This window comes from Chinchilla lanigera, unplaced genomic scaffold (genome assembly GCF_000276665.1).
Source record: "Chinchilla lanigera isolate Chin_1 unplaced genomic scaffold, ChiLan1.0 scaffold00001, whole genome shotgun sequence".
NCBI lineage: Eukaryota > Metazoa > Chordata > Mammalia > Rodentia > Chinchillidae > Chinchilla > Chinchilla lanigera.
The window spans coordinates 4,830,315-4,852,241 of NW_004955402.1; the positions used below are offsets into that span (position 1 = coordinate 4,830,315).

Below are 21,927 nucleotides of genomic sequence, written 5' to 3' on the forward strand. Positions count from 1 at the left end.
TTTTGCCTCAAACATCATTTTAGCAATAATACACTTTTTAAAATAAAAGGGAAAGCTCCCTGTCCTTGGGCAGAGTTGACTTTTTCCTTTATGTTTCTCTTTCCCAACACACATTTCCCCTTCTGCCCCTTAAATATCAGTGAGGCGGGCAGCTCTGCTGTCCATCTGTGCTGTGATAGGCCAAAAAAACACGTAGTGAAGACGCGGAAAGCAGGCAGTGGGCGAGGAGTCGTGGTTGCCCAGCTCGCCGAGTTGTGGAACGGAGTGATGTCCGCTTATCCCTATGGGGGGTGGAATATTTTACAAAAGGACGTTCACCGAGGTATTGAGAAGATGAACGCTGTGCAGAGCGAGCCACGTCCTGCTGTGTGTTGAGAGGGCAGGTACACATTTTCATGAGATTACAGAGCGAACTGAGAGAAAGGTGATGTTTTCCTCTTAGTCACACCATCCCGTGGGTGTGCAGTAAAGGACTTAAAAACGGTATAAGTGCTGGAGCACCGAGCCAGTGATGTTTGGTACTAGTGTGGCTTCTCTGTCTTGGAGGTTTGGTGTGTTTGCCTTCGTAGATTTAAAGAGCTGGTGTGTTAAGTAAGTATAGTGGCATTATCTGAATCAAAACTTTCCATGTCTGGTGTTTAATACCCAGCACCTCTATTTCACAGGCCACAGCTGGGCGCCAAGAGGGTGCTAGGCAGTGTACTGGGCCCTGGACACATCAGTAAGCAAAACCGGTGCAGGTGCTTCGTGTAGTTCACATCCCAGGAGCTTCGCCCACCTCACCGCTGATGGCTGAGGAGCAGCCCGCAGGTAATGTATTTCTGTTCTCCAAGGCAGGCACGGCATGGGAAAGGGCAGGAGGAGGTCAGGGAGGGTGGAAGCCCAGGGCATCTGGGCCTGACTGGTGGCAGGTGGAGAACTCGCCAGGAGGGGTCAGAGGAGGAGTGGTCGAGGTCTGAAGAAAGAGTTCCAGAGAGGGCAGCAGCTGGCAGAGGCCTGGCCAGAGGGAGGGAGCTGGTGGTGAGCAAGGCGAGGGGAAGACAGGTTCCCCGTGCTTCAATGTGCTGCGGCCTGTGAGCGTTAGGTGGGTGTAAGGAGCCCTTGAGCCTGGACGCGCCCCTGCTCCTGCCCACTGCCAGCTTGGGGCAAGCTCCAGACGCTCGGATGTCACGGGACCCGCCAGCACGGAGAGGAAATGCTCGGTGCGTGAGGACACGAATTCATATAACACGTGATCGTGTGGCGTCCGTTTATGCTGCGTAAATTAAATATGATGTGAGGTTGTCTCCGTCACAATTTTATTTTACTTAAAGCTTCTGTTATTTTCAGGACGTTGCCTACACCTCCGGGGCGACCAGCGAGGCTCCAGGAAGGCTTACGCCAACGAGCAGGAGCCCCCACGCCCGAGAGGGCACGCGCCCCGATTTCGGTTCCTGTTCCCCTCCACGTGGACTTCCTGTTCCTCCTCGAGCGGGTTAATGAGCCACCGCCGCGCACCCTCGCCCTGAACGGTACTAACACAGCCTGCGCCCTCTGCTTTGCCCTCCTTCCTGGGTTTCAATTCCGCCTTGTGGGAGGACCTCGCGGGCGCGGGCCTTACACTCTCCGTGTGCAGTGTGGTATTCTCCTGGTCTCTCCGAGCCCAGGGTGAGCTTCTTGAAGTCAGAGGCGGCTCTGTGCACCGTCTGCAGCGCGGGTGTGGAGTGAGCTGGGTGAACCAATGCCTGGATCCCTGGGTGAACCAATGCCGGGATCCCTGGGTGAACCAATGCCTGGATCCCGCAACATGTGTGTTTGTGGCTTTTCTGCGCTTGTTGAAATCTCTCTTATTCTTTTCTTCAGAGAAACCTTTGATTTCCAACTTGCAGTTAAGTGCTTTCTCCCCCATGTGCCCAGCCTGCTATCGTGCTATCGGTAGTTGTGTTTATTACAGTTATTTAGATTATATCACAGTTATTTACATACAGGGCTGATCCTTCCTCCCAGGCTGGGAAGCCTCTAGGAAATCCTCATACTCAAGCACTATTTCCAGGCGTCCACATGCCAGGCCCTTGGGAAGTGGGCACTGGAGCGAGTTGTGTGTGATATTACTGCCTTTACTCATGGCGTGGACTCAAACTTAGAACAGGATTGAATTCTGATAAACGGAAGGATGGTTGGTGATGATGATTCCCTAGTGGTAATGCTGGAAATGGAAGGAGAGGTAGCGGGATCAGATGGGAGTTGGGATTCTTTGGCCTAATGGAGAGAGACTTCTGCATAAGGCAAGGGTGTTCCAAAGGTCATGTTTGACAGCTGTGCCTGCCTTGGGCAGTCCTCGCCCTGCCTTTAGGAGGACAGCGAATTAACTTGTATATTAACTAACACTTAGGCTCTGTGGGGTAGCTTGGATCTTGAGTGCCCCCTGGTCAGTGTGTTAGCCTCACTGTGAGGGGTGGGAGCACTGCTGGGAAGAGGATCCTGTGGGAGGGGGTTAGCACCTTACCAACGTGCTGTAAGAGGGCACATGGGACCTTCTCTTCTTCTGTCTCTTTCCTTTCCGGCTGCCATGAGCTGATCAGGCCCCTCTGCTTTCGCCATGATAAACCAGGCCACTGCGGCCCAAAGCCCAAGGGCCCAGCAGCCATGAATGGAAACTTCTGAGACTGTGAAGTAAACTAAACCTTTCCCCTCCTTTCATGGATTGTAACAGGTATTTTGTCACAGCAGTGGAGAGCTGATCAATACACTCACTAGGCAGAACTCTGAACTGATGATTTGAAAGTCCTGCAGGACCCCCTGGGAGAGCTTGAAGGGTAGTTGACAGATCTTACTCCAAATGACGGTGCTAGGTGGCTTCCAGGGATGAATTCTTAACTGTGGAACACGTCTCATGGTGCTGGCTTCCCCCGAGAGGAGAAAACAAGCCAGGCAGGTGCTGTCCTTTGTAGCTTGGGCAGGACAGTCACATCCCTTGTGTACTTCCGTGGAAGTGAGGTGCTCAGCCTGGCCCACGTTCAGGAAGTAGACAGTTAGATGCCACCTTTGTGTAAGCAATTCTTAAAGCATTTGTGAATACATTTTAAAATCACCACAGGAATTGCTAGGAATAATGCTAGGAATAATGTTGCAGATTTAGTGCAAAGAGAGAATTTTGGAGTTGTAATAGTTTTTCAATAGGCAATTGTATCAATCCGTGCTCACTAGAGAGACAGATTTAATATATATATAATATAATAATTATATATGGATTTATAATTATGTGGATTTATATATAATAATTATATATCATTTATAAGATATAATAACTATATGTGGATTTTATATGTATTAAATTTATAGATTTAATATTTCTCATTAAATATTTTATATAAAAAAATTTCAATATATTTTATATTAAATCTATAAATTTAAGATGCATACATGGATTTACAGGGTAGGCTTACAATGTGGGAGCGTGCCGAAGGCAGCCTGTGTGCTGGAGATCCGAGGATCCATTCAGAAGTCCAAGGCCTGGAGAGTCACAGCAGAGTCCCGAGCGAGTCCGCATCAGGAGGCTGGAGGGTCTGCACTGGAGGCCTGGAGAAGGGTGTCCGAGGCGAAGGTGAAGACTGGAGTCCTCTGAAGAGCAGAAGTGAGTCTTCTTCTTCTTTCCCTTTTTATTCCACCCAAACTCCTAAGCTATTGGTTGGTGCCACCCACACCCGGGGTGGGTCTTCCCCCTTCTGTAAGTCCATTCTGTTACATGCGGAAGTATGCTGAGCCAATCAGACGGGCATTTCTTACTCAAGTCGATGCAGTAGTTAACTATCACAGCAATACATACAAGTGGTACTTGTATATCCTTGTATGTATTTGTATGTATTTGGAGGGGAAGTAGCTCTCCCTCCTACACAGCGACTGCTGTGTCACACTCCCTGAAGACAGCATTGTGGCCACCTCACTCATTGCTTTTCGAGATACTCCAATTCCATTTGAATGCAGGAGTAGGTATTGCATAGATGTCTGTGTGTGTGCATGCATGTGTGTGTGTGTGTGTGTGTGTGTGTGTGTGTGATCTTAAATATGGTTATCTGTTGCAGAGAGAAATCTGGGTAGGGGATCATAGGGCCGGACTCCGGCTGCCCCAGTAAACAGGTCCTGCACAGTTGAAAAGCAGGGCTCCTTGCCTCCAGTGAGTGACAGCTGTTGCTTTCTGCAGCAGCACAGCCTTCCCCAAGCATGGCTGGGCATCACAATCACGAGGGAAGCTGTTTCTAAAATGGCAGATTTTTGGCTTCCACCCTTAGAAATTTTGATCTGGTGAGTTTGGTGTGAGGCCTAGGAATTTTCTTTTAAATATTTGTCAGTGGTAAAAGGACACACCCCTTGGAGGGTATTTGGTAATATTTTTAACAATTATATACTTGCAGATGTTTACCCTACAGTTATAGTGGTTAGTGTATGAGTTAATATGAATCTGCCTTGTACAAGAAACTTCCCAAAGCAAAAAATTAAAAAACTTCTTAGGGGTGTGTATATAGGTGCTCAGGAGAATAGAGCAGACAGGGAAGGGAGAGAAAGTGAAATTTTTTCCTATGTACCTACTTACGTTGTTTTGGTCTTTAAACTGGATGAATGTATTAGTAATGCAAGAATGAATGAATACATAACCAAATGAACAAATGGCTCCTGGTGGCCATCAGGTTTACGACCTTTGAGACAAGAGGCCTGGTGGTGGAACAAGTTGAATATCTCTTATCCAAAATGCTTGGGGCCAGAAGTCTTTGCCATTTCATTTTTTTCAGTTTTTGGAATACTTGTGTGTGTGTGTGTGTGTGTGTGTGTGTATATATATATATATATATATATATTAGATAGGGTGCAAATCTAAATATGAAATTCATTTATGCTTTGTATATACTTTATAAATGTAGACTGAAGATAATTTTATACAATGTTTTCAGTAATTTTGTGCGTGGAACAAAATCTCATGGTGTGTAATTTTCCACTTGTGCTGTTGTGTTGCTGTTCAAAGAAGTTTGATTTTTGAAGCATTTTGGATTTGGGTATTAGGGTTGGTGAACCTGTAGCAAAAATCCATTCCTACTCTTTTTCCCTGTTCCTGTACCAGCTCCTCGCCCTCCTCAAAAGCTTTCTTTGCTTTTGCTAGCTAGAACTTCTGCCTGGAACTTGTGATACAGACCTGAGGAGTTGACACTTGGTAGCTCCTTCTGCATTCTCAGAACTATGTCACCTGCAGGGCAGTGGTGGGTAATTCTGTCATGCTACTGTTATTCCTCTGTTGATGTATTCATTCAACACACTTGCTGACAGCTAGCAAGGGCCATCATTCTACCTGCTGGAGCTGTGCTGGCAAGATGATGGTTGGAGGCCTGACCTAGTGGAGCTTATGATGCAGAGAGGTGAGTCAGAACAGATGGACAGACAGTGAAAGGTTCTCAAGCGCTTAAGATGAAACTGAAACAGTCGGAGTGACAGTGAATCAGGGAGGGGCTGAGGTGACTTTCAGGACAGAGGGCCTCCCCTGCGAGGTGACATCTCAACTGACACATGTGTAGCAAGGAGCAGGGAGCTTGGTGAGGATGGGGCTTGGAGTTCCAGAGGTACCAGGCACCCCTCTCAGGGCACCACCAGGGCATGGTACAGAGCAAGCAAGGAGCAGACGGATGTGGAAAGTGAGGCTGGGGAGCTATGGAGGGCCTGGACCATGCAGGGTTGCGTGGACCTGTTGGGAAGTTTGGTGGGCACTGGAAGCAATCTGTGTTTGGAGAAGACCACGATAAGTTCTTGACTAGAATCCTGACTTCACAGGCGCTTGTTAGGGTTGAGATCATGAGCGACCCCCCGAGACTCAGGCCTTCAGAGGCAGGGCTTCTGGAAAGTGATTGGATCAGGGAGGCGCTCCTGCTGACTTGGTGTTAGGAAGCGGAGCCTGGCTGGAGGTGGCTCCCTCCCTGGCCCCGCCCTTTGCTGTCTGCTTCCTGTCTGCTGTGATGTGAGCAGTGACCTCCGCTCTGCCCTTGCTTCCTGCCATTTCTGTGGTTGAGCCTGTTGAACATGGATTGAAGTGTGAGCTCAGATAAACCTTCCCTCCTCCGTGCAGGTGTCACGAGTCCTGATGGGAAAGTGACTGAGATGTGTGTCGGGGGCCTTTGAATTCTGCACGTCTAACCTAGACCTGTTCCTTCCTCTCTCAGACCTGCACCTCTGCCGGTTGTTTGCTGCAGGTCACTGCTGGTGCTGCTGCCCAAGGCAGAAATTTGACGTCCTTTCTTTATCATTGCCCATATCTGTTCTGTCTCTAATTCATACTGGGTGCTTCCAAGTGATGTTATTGTTATTTTAAAAATTTTTATACTTCTGTATATTTTCGTCTTCACTAATGTGGTTTAGCCGTCACCATCTCGTTGAGTAAATTAAAATTCACTGATAGTTTCTATCCACCAAGCATTACTTCAGGTTCTGGGGTTGCAAGGGTGAAAACACACTCTTGTCCCCTCCAGGTCATACCCCCATGATCTGCCTCCCCGAGCATGTTCCCCCCCACACACAACGAGTCAGCCAGCCCCATGGCCCAGTCCTCTTCTGAATTCCCCCTTGTGAACACATGAGGCTCTTTGGGACATCTGGGTATAAACCACAATGGGGTGGCACCACCCAGTAGTCTTGTGGCCCAGATGGAACCAGAGTGGAAGAACAGAAAAGAAAGAGGAAGCCCGCCAGCACATACTTCCTCTCTCTGTTTCCTGGCCACCGAAAAGTGAGCACCTTTCTTCCACTGTGATGGTTCTGCTCCGCCATAGGCCTAAGAGCAATGGAGCCAACCCACCATGGACTCAGGCCCCTGAGCCCATGAGTCAGAACAAGTGTTTCCTCCTTTAGTCTGTTTATGGCAGGTTTTTTGTCACAGTGACTCAAAACTGACTTCACACTGGTCCTGGGATGCTTTCTAGGAACTGACATTTACGCTGAGATTTGGGGCATTGTGTGCAGGTAGGTGGTGAGAGGGCAGCAAGCAAGACCAGTTTGTTGCATGACGTGGCTCGGAGCAGAGGCTGTGGGTTCCATGGGAATGAAGTAGGAAGCACCTTGTAAGCTGGTTATTTGGACCTATCCTTAGGACAATGGGGAGCCACTGGGGCCTGGAATGGGAGGACCACATAGGACAGTGGGTTTAGGGGGTGGAAAGACCGGTTCCCTTCTTATGGGGCTGGTGCAGTGGTTCAGTGTGAATGTCCAAGTTAATCCATCCACTCAAGTTATAATCACATCCTAGACCTTCAACTACATTAAAGCAGGATCTTTTTGGACACCTATATATTTTATGTTATGGGGAATTTCCTCAGAATATGAATGCTTGAAATGAATATCATTTAAATACTGAATTAACTCAAAGCCTTGCTTCTGCATATTTTTCCATAGATTTCATGCTCTTTTAGAAATTTCATTTTGCCATGCGTTTTAATATTGGCAATAAAAGCCCATAATAGAAGAGGTGGTGTTGAGGAAGATGAGGGCGGGAAGTGTGGGTGATGCTCTAAGTGGGAGTCACTCAGCTGCACTGAGGGAGTGGAGCTTCATGGCGGAGCCTGGGACCAGGTGGCTTCAGGGTGTTTTCACTGGGACCAGGTCTGACCATGGAAGGGAGGACCTTCTGCTCTGATTTCCCATGCTAGCGGTTTGAGTTACATTCAGCTTTTTGTGGAATTTTATGTGGAATCCTGGGAGATGTCACTTCTTTCATCTGGCCAGCTTTTTGCAGACAGCTATCCCTCACATATGTGTTGTTGATACAAGAGCTGTGTATTGGGCACAACCCTACCAAACATGGGGATTGTGGCAATGAAGAACGCCTCAGCCCTGCCTTACCTCTCAAAGGGGAAATATTACAAGGTGTTGTATTTTGAAATTCACTTTATAAAACTTTTTAGCAAACACCTGTGGGCTTAGTCATTTACCTGTCTCTGAGACACAATATCTGACAACTTCAACTTAAGGGAAGAGAGGTTTATTTTGGCTCACGGTTATGGTCTGTGGTCAGTCCATGGTCCGCTGGCTCTGAGGCAGGACAGCATGGCAGACAGGGCTGGTGGAAGAAAAGCTGCTCACCTCATGGTGGTGGGAAGCAGAGAAAGGTCAAGGGAAGAGCCAGTAAGGGGAAAATAATCCACAGCGGCCCCCCTCTGCTGGTCAGACACCACATCCTAGCAGCGCGTCGGCTGTTGGGCTCCCTCAAAGCTTTACCTTTGAGCTTATGAGGCTTTGGGGTCCTTCCAGACATAAACCCTAACCTGGGCTGAGCCTGCTCCTTGCGGAGCTGACCCCCTCAATGCTCTGCCAGTGCTGTGTGGGAGGAGGCAGTGGCCAGTGGCTTCTTGAACAGTGGGGCCTGGACACAGAGGGTCAATCACACTGCCTCAGCACACAGCGCTGAGTTTAGCCTGGGCCCAGGGTTCTGGAGGTGGCCTGAAGGGAGATGAGGCGGAGCTGGGTGTGAAGGGAGGGTTTGAGCAGCTGGCTTTCCAGAGGGGCAGGTTAAGGGCAAGACAACCCTGCCCTGCTCTGCAGGAGACCTCCTGTGCTTTGCGATACGAAAGCGGAGAGCAATGGGAGAACCCTGTTGGACACACACACACTTTTGTTCCTGCCGTGAATAGCTAGGATCATCCTTTGAAGAGACGATAATTTATCTTCGTCTCAGGGCAAAGCAAACCAAGCCGAACACAGTTCCTATTGTGGTGAACTTTCCAGTGTATTACTATTTTTCAAGTTTATAGAAATGGTACAGTGGAGTCCCCTGACCTTTGGACAGATCTGAAGCAGTCTGTCCATGGAGGCCCTCACTGGAATCGCCTTCCGAACTCCCCGGGTTTCCCAACTGTGACTCTCTGGTGGGCGTAGTTTGCCCTGTGCCTAATCCGTTGAGCAGCGTGATGGCTCAGCTGACCAGAGCTTGTTATGGCAGAGGCCACCACAGTTGGGTAGAGCGACTCTGTCTCTGCTTCATCAAAGCTCTACAGTGAGTGTGTGTGGCGGTGGCACGGGGACTTGGAGGCGGGGAGCTCGGTGGGAGGAGAAAGCACTGCAAGGGCACTGAGAAAAGCATCTGCCTGTGTTTTTATGCAATTCTGAACGGAAGGGACTTCCCTCTCATGAAGCCTGTTGGCAAGCATGCTCACCGCTCTCGACCGCTGAAGCGTTTTTGGCTGTCCTTTGGGAAGGTTTGACTGAGGACTGCTCGTTCAGGTTGTCTCTGTGTGCATAGATGAGGAGCTGTCCGATTCCAGCATGGATGGGGCTGCGGGGCTCAGGGATGTTCCCGGCGTTGCAGAGTCACATTTCCAGGCTGCGGCCGCGTTACTCTCTTGGAGCTCTTTAAAGCCCTAATCTCGCGGGGAAGGGAGCAGTGTTCACACATTTACATAAAATTTAATGAAAGAGCAGATGTGCCTGATTTTTGCAACATTCCCAGTTTTGAATGATGGAAATAGAATGCTTGTTTCAATGTGCTTTGCAGTGGTAAAGCACTTAGTCACCACTGACCATCATCTTGTTTATAGAAGATACTGAATTTAAAACGTTCTTCCTATTATTTGCAAAAAAGTAATTATAGTGGGCAAAGTTCTTGGAGGAAAATGTGCTTTAAGGGAAAGAACTGAAGCCAGGTTGTGTTTTTCTTTTTATTTTCAAAGAAAAATGTTCACAAACAAAAAAAATGGAAGCAGTTTGTAAGGAAGCTTGCTAAAGAGTGGATGTTAAAAAGGGAAAATGCAATAAAGAGCTGGAGAATTTTATTGACCTTATTTATTTGAAAAGAATTAGTGCCAGTTCTGGGATTTGGTTCTCCCTAGTTACAAACTAATGAATTAGCCTGTTACTGTGTCAAGGATTCAGGCAGAAGGTACAAGGTCAGGGACAAAAGTGGCCTGGGTTTGGTCCCGTGAACAGTGTCAGTGTGAGCACCAGGCAGCGGGTTGGGGTTCCATGCCCCACAGGGTTCCTGCAGCCGGTGTGGTATGGACCACTTAGGTGCTGGGCCTGCATGTGTTTGCTTCACAGCTGAGTTACATGGAGGGGCATCTAACATCTTCACGGCAAGTAGTAAGGGAGTGTATTACTCAGGGACCTCTAGAGAAATCAATAGGACACGACATAAGAGGGGATTCATTAGACTGGCTCACTTGGTGAGAGGCTGAACAGTCCCAGGGTGGCCAACTACAGGCTGGAGAGGTAGGAGAGGTAGTAGCTACTCAGTCCCCGAGTCTGGAAGCTTCAGAATGACGACAAGGCCAACAATGCAGCCCCAGTCTGAGGTTAGAGCCCTAAAGGGATGCTAGAGAGCTGCTGGCGCAAGTTCACATTCGAGGCTTAAAGAACCTCCAGTATGATGCTGGCGGTGGGTAGGACAAGGGCTGCTTGTGTGAGCCTCCCCTGCTGCAGCCAGGCTGGCCTCTTGCATGGTTCTGCCCCCATTCAGGGCAGGTCTCCCGCTCAGACACAGACACACTCAGAAGTGTGTGTTACCAGTTGTCTGGGGTCCTCCACCTGGTCAAGTTGGCAACCCAAACTGACCTTCCCAGGAAGTCTAGCCTTTGCTAGGCTCGGCGGGGAAGGTGGAAGGAGACACCTTGCTTCACCTCTCACGGTTGCATAAACTCCCTAGGAAATGAGCAGGTAGAAGGGCAGCCAGGGCCTTGCAGTCCTGGCTCACCCAGCATATGTGCAGGAGTGTGAGGACCGGTGTACCCGCTGTCCCAGCAATGCTGCCTGGTGCGAGCCTTGTCTTTATGGTTTAAAGCTGTGTTTACTGCATCAAAGGAGAGCGGGGAGAAAGATCCTTGGGAAGAGGCTCCTGGAATTTGGAGGGGCTCTTTATGGTGATGCCAGTAAGCTTCTTGGGGAATAGAGCCAGAGATTTCAAAAAGGATTCTTACACTGTTTTAAAAGCAAGCATGAGATTGAATTCTCAGGCTTCTGTCTCACTGTAGGTTGGAGTCTACCTTCCCAACATCAGTGCGGTGATGTGTCCACTTGTAGCTGAATGAGGAACGCGCTCTGAGGACCGTTTGCCTGGTCCACGCCTTGGCAGCCCATGTCGGCATTTCGGAGACGTGGGGTGGGCAGTGGGAGTGTGACCTGCCACGGGGGCGGGCAGCTTTCTGAGGTTCTTCGCACACGGCTGAGCCTCCACCTGCATGAGGGCCTTGTGCTCTCCTTCCCTGCTTGTGTGTCTGCCCACTCGAGGCTGGGGACCGAGCATCGCTCACCCCAGGAGGCCCCAATTCCCCAGATAACAGTCATTTTTCTCCTTCTCCTCACCAGCCGGTACTTCCTGTGCGCACTTGCAGATTCTGCTCCTGGCGGCCTAAGTGCTCTGATAGTTGATGTTCTGACCGGGTAAGCCAGGGGTGGCAAAGTACGTGTGGCCCAGCCCAATGGGGCCTGCTGCCTGTTTTTGTAAATATTTTACCTGCACACAGCCATGCCTGTTTGCTTTTCTGCTGTCTCTGGTTGTGCTGCCATGACAGAGTGAAGTGCTTGTAGCCAAGTCCATGTGCTCCTCAATACCTGAAGGTTTCCCGTCTTATCCCTGTTAACAGATCACCCGGGGCCTCGCTCATGCACGCCGACAAGAGGATGCACTGGGGTGCTCAAGCCCCATTGATGACTGAGGGGTGATGGGCATCTTTGTGCTCAGATGCTCATGAAGGGGCTCTGACCCCCAGCACACGAGCCCAGACCTCTTCAGAGTGCATTCTGATGGCCACTGATGCTGCAGCCGAGGGTGGTTCTGCTGGGGACAGTCAGTGGTGGCCCTCTGGGGCACCCACTTCCTTTCTTCAGTCTTCCCAGCTCCTCTCTCCCAGCACCGCAGGTGCTTGGCATCATTCACAGGTCTGACCGGGTGTCATCCTCCCTCCTTGGGCCCCAGTGGGGCTGGGACGGCGGATGTCGTTGCACCGTCTTCTTCAGGCCCCTGGGTGCACCACACGGTGCTGAGTGGGAGCCCGGTTTCTTCAGGCCACCCAGACACCGTCAGATAATCTGCTGCTGCGCATCCCTGGCTTCATGGCTCCTTTAGAGGTGGATTCTCATTTTCCAACTCTGACTTTGCATATAATTTTTTGTAGCAGGAAGACATCAGAACCCAGGCTTCCCATGTGAGAATCCTGGTGCTTGTGACTGGTGTGCCCGACACATCTATGTGCTCTCTGTTGGGCACTGCCCGGTGTGCATGGGTTAGAGGGTGGGACACACAGAATGACACCTCTGCTTGTGCTTGGCTTCACCCTGGGTCTAACGGTGAGTCTTGTGCAACCCTCCCCCTGCGATGCATCTTTCTTCTTTCTCCCTTCTCTTGACCGCTCACACTGCTTTTCACCTGGGCTTTTCCAGCAGCTCTTGTAGCTAGGCTCTGCGGCCCCAGCACTTGGCTGTCAGTCTGTGAATGCCACCACAGATCCATTGCGTCTTCTGCCTTCCAGCCAAATCCAGCTGGAATGCCTCTGCTAGGTTTCAGAGCTTTCTGCAGTACCTTCCCAAGCAGCGGTGTTCCCTTCCACTCCCCATAATGAGTTGTCCTTTGCTTCCGACCTACTTGTACATTTGATGTTAATTCTGGACAGCGTGCTGCTGGATTGTGATCGCCCACATTGCCATTTTTGGTGACTTTGTCTATTTTTGTATGTTGAGAACCACTGTCCTTGTAGAAACTGGAGCCCTGCTCCTCCCAGAAGCCTCTCTGGACTCCAGCTCTTAATTATCTTCTCTTCCTGAGATGACTGCAGGTCTCACATGTACTTCGTGTGGAACTTGTGATTAGACAGCCGTATTAGTTTGTTTTGTGTCACTATGACAGAAGACTCAGGACCGGCCAGCTTTATAAAGAAGAGAGTTGTTTTTAATGCATGTTTTGGAGGCTCAAGGGTGGGGTGTGGCCTTGGCTCAGCTCTGTGAGGTCCTCCTGGCACCACACTGTGAAGATACGCGGGAGGAACAACCACATCTCAAAACAAAGCCAGAGAGAGCCTGGGGTTCCTCACAAGGGCACAACCCCAGTATGCTGAGGGCCTCCCTCGAGGCTCCACCTCCTAAAATCCCAAACATCCCCAAGTTCTGCTGCCCTGGGGCCCAGGCCCTTCACATTGGGCCTTTGGAGGGATAGACATCACCCCAACTGTAGCAGCAGTGCTGTATGCAGGTTGTTTTAAGTGAATAAATCTTGTTGCCTTATTTTGCTGTAGTTTTTTATGTGACTTTTGGAAAGTTTCGTAAGCATTCTGTGTCTTGCTTTGCTGATCTGCAAAAGGGGATGATAAATCCCCATACCTCAGAGTTGTTCTGAAGTTGCATGAGTCCGTCATATGAAGTCCTTGGAAAGGCCCTTGTCAGGTTGTGAGCTCACAGTAACACAGCAGTTAACCCAGAGGGTAGTCAAGTTAATTGCTTTTCATTATTATTATTGTTGTTACTGTATTCGGGATTAAACCTCGAACCTCGTACTGAGCTATCTTCTCAGCTCTTCTCTATTTTTTTTATTTTGAGAGAAGTTCTTGGCAAGTTGCTAAATTGCTCAGGGTGGGCTAAAAATTGCAGTCCTTCTGCCTCAGCCTCCCAGAGTGCTGGTATTACAGGCGTGGGCCACCAGGCCCGGTTAACTGCTTTGGTTTCTTAGGGAAGTGAGCGGAGTAGGAATATGTGGTTATGGCCTCACAAGGATGCTCTGGGGTTTGCTTTTCTAAACCTGCACTCCAAGTATTTTTACACTGTCAATATCCTCGAACAGCTCAAAGCTGAAGTTTTCCCAAACAAATCTTTCTTCCCCTTGTTCTTTGTAGTGAGTTCCTACTTCACGACTTCTTAGCTGGATGATGAACTCGTAATCTGTAGAGCCCCAGATTATTTATGTACTCCATAGCCTTGACAGAAGGGCCAAAGGAGGTAATGTTGAATCCACATTTGTGGGCAGAGCTCATGCAACTGTTTTAAGGAGAATCTCGGTCCTCTGTGACTGTTCTCAAGCTTTTCTAGAGATGATGGGAGATCTGGACCCAGAGTGGCAGCTGACAGTGGCCTTGCCCTCAAAGCACTTTATCTAAGAACAACCTGCCTTGGATTCGGTAGGTTCTGGAATGTCCAGTGAATAGGCCTGGGCAGCTACAGCTGCCTTGTGGGAGTGTGGTCAGAGGTCACAGGGACTGTCTCATGCTTGGCTTTTGAGAAAGTTCAGCGTGTTTGTCTCGTTCAGCTGGGAGAGGCCAGGAGAAAGGAGTCTGTGCAGAGAAGTACTGTCCGTGGGACCAGACAGACTGAGCTGGGCTGAACAGCACAGATGTTAGCTGACCCCTTCCTCCCGGATGTGGTGGGAGGTTTGTTTCAGCCAGAGCTGGGTTTCCAGGAAGGACACTCCTGCTGCTCGTAGGCCTTGGGGAGACAGTTGCATCTGAATCTAGCTAAATTGGCAACAGCAGCCGGGGTGTCTGTGAGTCTGTCTTGCAGGACTGCACAGTGATCACTTCTAGGTGGGTTGTGGAATTAGAACTCTGGCTTCCTTATTTCACTGGTGACTGAGGAGCACTGTGGTTGGTGTGTAGATGTCCCTGCAAAGCTCCATGTACTCACAGGTGGAGGTTTGGGAAGGGGCTTGGATCGGGAGCTGATAGCTGACCTGTTGTTAGGAGGAGGGGCCTGGCTGGAAGAGGGGGTCACTGTGGCGTAGCCTGCAGGGGTTCCTCTCCCTCCCCAGATCCCCCATGAGCTCTCTCTGTGCTTCTTGTGCGCCATGCCTGTGCAGCTCTATTATGACATGCCCCTCTACTTTTACGTCCTGCCTTGGAGCCAGCTGACTATGGACTGAAACCTCTACAAACTGTGAGCCAAAATCATCCTCTTTCTTTACATTTTTGGTGTTGGGTGTTGTGTCCGCACAATGAGGAAAATGAATGAGACAAGGAGTCAGTGTTCTGACTGCTAAGAGAGTGGCATCCTTGGCTGTCAGAGGAGCTTAGATGGGAAAGCTGTGACTTCGTACTCCGCCTCCACCATTGCCTTCCGGTGCCTGCTGCGCACCGTGTTGGGAAGCTGTGTTTTGTAGCTTCCTCGGGGCTTGGGGAATCTGGTCCCTGCCAGGTACTGCTGTTTTTTTCTCTTTGTACTGAGAGATCTGTTCCAGAGCAAGGGGTTTCTTTGGCTAGAGTAAAGGGAGATGTTCCTTTAGATATACATTATATTCATGGATTTTCTTTCAGAACACTAAGTTACACCTTTGACTCTTTTCAGAAAAAGGCAGACAAAGTAGGAGGGAAAATCTTGCATTTTGATGTCTTCCCAATCTCCTTGGCATAGAATAAACATCTGCATTCGACCCAGTATCACTGTCACAACACAGTCTATTCAAATAGATCCTTGCTGTGAATATTCTTCAGGGAACATATGAAATTAGACACCCATTTAAAGTTGTCTTCACAGCTTTGCTTTATAATATTAATGGGGATACTGAACCTATGAATATTAATACTTTTGCATCATGAACTTGCTAGCTGTGTGTTCTATATAGCAATACTCAGAAATCTGCCCCAGGCTCTATTTTGTGCATTTTTAAAAAAATAAATTTGAAAAGTGCTGTTCCTACATCCTGTTTTTATTTAAAAACATTTCCTTTCTGGCTTTTTTTTTTTTTTTAATTCTGAAAGAGCTACCCAGAGATGCTGTCATTGTTTAAAAACATAACTTTTTTTTATTCTGGAAGAGCTATTCCTGGATAATGTCATTCCTTTTAAAAATTAGGTCTTCTAAGAATTCAGCTATACTGTGAGCACTTTCAGATGTGGGCAAATGCCCTTTAAAATAGATATTTAGGATACTGCATCTTTCTCTAGATGTGGTAGCCAGAAATTGTTCTCTGATATGAGGACACTTATCATAGCTCCCATCTGGCCATGTTGGGGGAGCTCGGTATGTTTCAAGGTTGTTTAATGGAAAATGTGCTCTTTACCCATGGACAGGAAACTCCATGTTAATATTGTATCAGAAGAAAATGTATTAAACCACTTTTTTGTTCAATGTGGAGAAATTGTCACCAGGCTGGGCTTGTGATGTCCCCAAGACTGACACAAGGACTCAAACCTTCCTTTTTAAATAAGTTTGCAGGATCTCTGACTCCCATCACAGAGAAGTAATTTTTGGGACCCATCAGTAAACGCGACCGTTATGGGTTTATTTGAGGACACGTTCACAGAATGGTGTGCAGGCCTCAGGGAAGTGAGACGCACTGAAGCCGGAGGAGGCAGGGTTAAGAGCGTCTTCAAGGAGGGGTGTCCTTTTGTATTCCCACGTGTGTTGAGTCACAGTGCAGGCCGTGCGCATGTGTTTGAAGTTGGAAGACGCTGTCCTGGGGGTGGAGGAAGTGCAGTTTAGGATGGAAAGGACGGATCTAGAGCCCAGATTTACAGGCTTATTGTAAAAGGGCCTTCGGAAACTTTCTTCTTTGAGCGAGTTTCCTGGAAAGGGGGTGGGGGCTTGAGTGGTTTTTGTGTCTCAAGGCTGTGGTTCTTCTTCATTTTAAAGTCTTGATTTCCTTGTCTCTGCCTCCTTTTTATTTCTTTTATCCTACCTCGAAATGATTAAGTTTACAAAATGTACACATAATTTTTTCTTTTTCTTCTTTTTTGTTTTAATATTTTTTACGCACCCGTTTTTGCTGTCCCCGCCGATCACATTCCCAGTGTGGAGCCGCTGGAGTGCGAACCGCGTCTTCGTTCCTTTTCCATCCCCCCAGCCCTCCCCCTCCAGCTCTCAGTCCCCTTCCCAGATGAGAAAGATCCACTCTCCTGCTTCCTATTACACCTTCCATTTTGCTCTTTATTTATATTTTGAGTTTCTCAGGTAAGAGAAACCGTGTGATATTCAAGTTGGTGTCTGGCTTAGTTCACTGAACACTGTGGCCTCAGGTGCACCCATTTCCTTTCAAACGACTCACACTTACCTATATGGCAGAGCAGTACTGCACGTGTGTGTAAATGCCGCCGTTACCCCTCCATCTGTTGGTGCACATAGAGGCCACTTCCAAGATGAGCTGTCATGAGCTGTGCTGTCACACGTAGGCATGCGTGGATCAGTGTAGCCCAATGTCTTTAACTCTTTCTGGAAGATACCTACAAAGGGGTGAAATGGCATTGCTGGTTTTAGTTCTCTGAGGACTCTCCATACTGATTTCCAGAGTTGCACTGGTTTACAGTCCTGCCAACAGCGGAGAAGGGTTTCTTTACCGTGGAGTTTGTGCCTTCGCAGAAGAAAAAGACCACAGAATTAAGACGTTAGAGTCGCTTCCTCTAACACGTCCACGTGGACTGGATCTGGGACGGTGTGCGTTAGCTACCTTTCCTGGCAGGACGTACTCACTTGCGGTTGCGGGGTGTATTTGGCCAAGGCTGGTGATTTTTCCAGGGCCTATTTATATACAGGCAGCGCCCTCTTCTCTGGTTCTGGAGGGCCAGCCTGCTGCAGCCAATTCAGCCTCGCTAATTATTATTAACAGGTGAGACTCAAGGCCACGTTGGAGTCCCAGGAAGAACTGGGGACAGTTGAGTGACCACTGCCTTTGGACAGGTGCAGCATTTCACAGGACATTTGCAGACCAAAACGCTGAGGGCCCAGGGAGCCGGTTTATAACAGGAGACACAAGTCTGGGTTTTGTTCTTTCCCTGACTTTACAAGCGTCCCTGTCCCTTGCTTTGTGGGCATTGTTTTCTTTATCTGGAATCTGGCAGTTCAAACCACACTGTGGCAGTAGCCTTATTTTTGTAAAATGAATCTGAGCAATTTTCTTCTTTAGATGGCTAAAATGTGCTTTCAAATAGGAACAATGGAGTGGAAGAAATCCTTGGATTTTTTCCTTCTTTTGTGGAAGAATCAGATAGAATAATTTAGAGCCAGTCCACATTAGCCTAACTGGTTACCACTGTGTGCATTTCTGATCACCCTGCTTATGTTTCTCTTGGACTTCAGGATGGATTAGCTTTAAGTCCCAGATGACACGAAGACAGAAGGGGAAGGGCAGAGCCTGTGACTTCAGACTGTGCGCTCCTTTCCTCTGTCATTCTTTCCTTTCGGCTGTAATGTCTTTCCATGTTGTGTTGATGCACTTTGCAACCTTTATAAAACGTTTTTCTGGAGCAAAGTGCGTCTGTCATGCAGAGCACATTCATCAAATGTCATCGTGGTTTTTGATGATAATTGTAATCTCACTGCCTGAAAGATTTTGGAAACATCTGTTCTCCTGCTTCCCTTCCCCGGATAGATATGGAGGTTGGTGAGAAGGGGACCAGGAAGTCATGTGCACTTCCTGGCGCAAGGGCTGCTGCTGCCGTAGTCAGGAGGATGAAGCTCCTAATTTGCAGGGGATTCTCATGAACACAGCAGCTCCACAGCCCTCCTCCATGCATGGGCTGGGTGGCCCGGGCAGGTTTCTGTACCTCTGTGTTTCCTTTTGTTCCTGTCCAGTGCAGAAGTGGTACCAGTCCCTGTTTCCTAGGTGAACTGGGTAACTCATACAAGTTAGCTGACCCTCTGTGGTGCCATCAGTACCCAATACATCAATGGCTGTTATTTTCTCAGTGACATTCAAATTTCCTGAAGGTTGCAGGAGTGTGTAGGTTTCTTTACACCTGTCACTTATCATATCATCTTCCAGCCGGCAGTGTGTCACATGAATTTCTGAGTGCTCCCCTCACCATCAGTTTGGAGGTGGTCTGAGAAGAGGCTAGGGCTGTGGAGGTGCTCTGGTGCCCATGGGGCCTGGGGCTGTGGACTGCAGGTGACGAGTGGGCAGGGGCTGCTTACAGATGCCCTGTACCTGGATTTTTCTACTAGATCGTTGGAGGAAAAGCTTCCAAGGTTAAACAAAGTATGAAATTTCCTTGCTGTTCATTGCCAATTTATCACCTGTGAAACAGGGACTTCAGCGTTTTTGGTGATTTTCTCCCTTTCCACTAGAGATGACACTTCTTTGTCTAGCACTGAACTTAGCCCCTAATATTTGTTCCAGGGCATTATCTCTGTAAGATTCCATAGGAAACAACTTGCGCATTTTCACAGGAACCACGGGCAAAGTGCCTTAGAATAGAACTGCTCCTCGGCAGGGCTGGTTACTCGGGCGGCCATGTGCTGCAGCTCACTCAATTTTCCTGAAAGAAAACACAGCCTCCCGTCCCCTTCTCCCTCCACAAAAGCCAGGATCAGTTGAGAATTGTGACTTCATGATTTCTAAGCAAAACTGCATTCATCTCCCCATATCCTATAGCATTTTTCTTTTCATGGTTCTTTCCAAAACCCTGCACAGACAGTGGTGAGTCAATAGTGGTGCATAACTGCTGCGAGGGTGTTCTGGGAGACAAGGGGAGCAGAATATTGAGAAATGTGCATTTTAATGCCCGAGAAACTGGCTTTTAGACACAAGTGGTATCATTTGTTAGTGTGATTTGAATCAAAGTCTCACTTAAAAAATGGTTATCATGGGGTCCAAGAAAACGTGGGTCAGAGGAGAGGGGAAGAGGGAAGGGAAATCAGTAGAATAAAGATGTGCCACATACAGGCACCTAACAAGCTCAGTGCGTGCAAACTACGTGTCATCAGACTGATGAGATTAAGTCATGAGATTAATACCAACAAGAACGAAAATGGGGGACAGGTGATTTAGAGGAGAGGGGAGGGAACAGAGAGAAATCAAAGTGTGTCTTTTAAAAAAACCAAGCTATCTTAGGTAAATGTACTCACTCCCAAGATGACTGTAAACTGCGTGTAATACACACATGTAATAATGAAAAATGGTCACGGTGATACTCTACAGGGATGTTGCCAGATTCTTTGGATGATCTTCTGAAGATAGTGATCTTCCCCAAACCCGCATGCTTGGCGTGGGGTGGAAGGAGAGAGGAGCACCGAGCAGGTGGAACACAGAGGTGTGGGTATGGGGGTGTGGGTGCGGTCTTCGGACTTATTCAGGAAACCCAGGCGCCTTTGCTTGCTGCAAGCGGTCTCATCATGAGAGCTGAAGTGGAAAGGGTAGTACGCCAGAAACTCCCGAGCGCCCAGGTGGAACACCGGACAGCAGAGCAACCCATCCGGGGAGCCAGGCCCAATCCCGAGCCTGGGACTGCCGCCGCGGTCTCCTCCCCACCACGTTGTTTCCCTCTACTTTCACATGGTGGGAATGGGCTCTGCAGCTGCCAGTCTGTGGGTTGCAGTGCCCCGCCCCTTAGAGGGTTCAGCTGATCTGTCCTGGCTCTGGTTACTCACCTGCCCCTGCCCTAAGGAATCTGATGCATCCTCTCTGCCTCTGGCCTCTCCGGTCCCCTCAGCCTGGCCAGGGGCTCTGATCAACCCACAGAGAGCACCTTCCCAAGTGAAAACCGTAAAATGGGCATGGTCAGCGGGAGGGCTTGGAGAGATAGAGCGATTCCTGAAGAGGGGGTGTCGGGAGGAGAGACTGAAGACTCTCACCACCGTTTTTGCCTGCAGGAGCCCTCAATTCACTGCCAGATCTGTGTTTGAGTCTCAGCGCGGGTCGTCGGGTCTGCAAAGGCTCTGAGCGTTTCTCTGAGCAAGCATGAATCTCGGAGTTCCCGCTGTGTCCGTGCTAACATATCACAGGCCTTAGTTCAAAGATTGTCGTTGCTGCTCCCGTCACTGAGGCCTCCGCCATTAGTCAGGTTGGGGTAATCATCCTCCTGACCTGGTCTCCATACCCAGGTCGTTCTTGAGAGGATCACACTGACTCCTGCACGTGGAAGTGTTTAACGAGACGCACACGTGTTAAGGAACATAAGCTATTCAGGACCTCTAGTCCAACATCATTGTTTTCATTCTCCTTAGCCAACCTCTGACCTGGCAGTGTGTATCTAATGTTAAAGGGACAGATGCCCTTTCAGAATTAATCACTTTGGAAAGTTTTCGAGTGTTTGAATATAAGAGCCCAGAAAAGTGAAAACATCTAGAATGGAGGAGTGAGTGATGCAGAATTATGGGCCAGCTTGTCATTAGCCTTCCTTGGTGGTTCTGAATGATCAAGATCCACCACTCTTTTTTGTTGTTGTTGTTGTTTTGAGACGAGGACCTCACTATGTAGTTTAAGCTGGCCTTGAACTCACCCTGCAGCCCAGGCTGGCTTCTAACTCTCAATTATGTTCCTGCCTCGGCTTTCCCAGTGCTGGGATTAGAGGCATGCACTGATATACCTGGCTTCAACTCATCTGAAGCAATTGTGAAATGCACAGAGTAGAGGAAAGGGAAGACCACCCCTTCCCAATTCCCGCACCTTCATGCCTTGGGTTTGCTGCCGCCTCTGGGCCACATGCAGGGAGGACAGGAAGGGGGAGCAGAAAAAGCCAGGGCCTCTAACTGACTGAAGAGTAACTGGAGAGTTCAGACCAGGCGCCCTGCTCCACAGACCTGCTTTGGTCACACAGTAGCTCCGCCATGGTGGATCTCACTCTGTCCTGCTCTCTTGGAATGTTTTCAAAGGTTAAATGGACTCATTGTACAATCCCTAGAGCAAGCAACTTATTTAGAATGCTTTAGGAAAATAATTTCTTTTTCTGTTTTACACTCATCATGGCTTATCTTGTCGTCTAGTGCAGATGGAAACACTATTTGGTGAAAATCCACTCTAGCATTTGCTCTGGAATGCAAAGTAATTCTTTCAGGTTATTATATATTAAATGTAGGCCTGAGAATTGAGCAGATTGTGGAACTTCATATTTTGAATTAACTTTAGAATATCTCCCATGCCTGATTAAATAGGCTTTTCCTGCAAGTCTGGGCTATGTAAGTAAGTGGCATTAAATGAAAACATTAGATTTTAATCAGTAAATATGGAACGACTAAAATGCTCTTCCTTATGAGGCATCTTCTTAACTGATACTTAAGCTAGAAATAGAGATTTAAGTC

The 21,927-nt window shown here is 48.5% G+C and overlaps 1 long non-coding RNA gene across 2 annotated transcripts in view; it reads left to right on the forward strand.

Annotated features, from left to right (window-relative positions):
• The first annotated feature begins 682 nt into the window (after positions 1–682).
• LOC102005533 overlaps positions 683–21,927 on the forward strand; it is a 94,608-nt gene continuing 73,363 nt past the window's right edge. For both annotated transcript variants that reach the window (XR_259028.2, XR_001235012.1), the window contains exons 1-3: positions 683–810; positions 1,330–1,511; positions 3,415–3,613. This is a non-coding gene — a long non-coding RNA (uncharacterized LOC102005533). The remainder of the gene's footprint in view (positions 811–1,329; positions 1,512–3,414; positions 3,614–21,927) is intronic.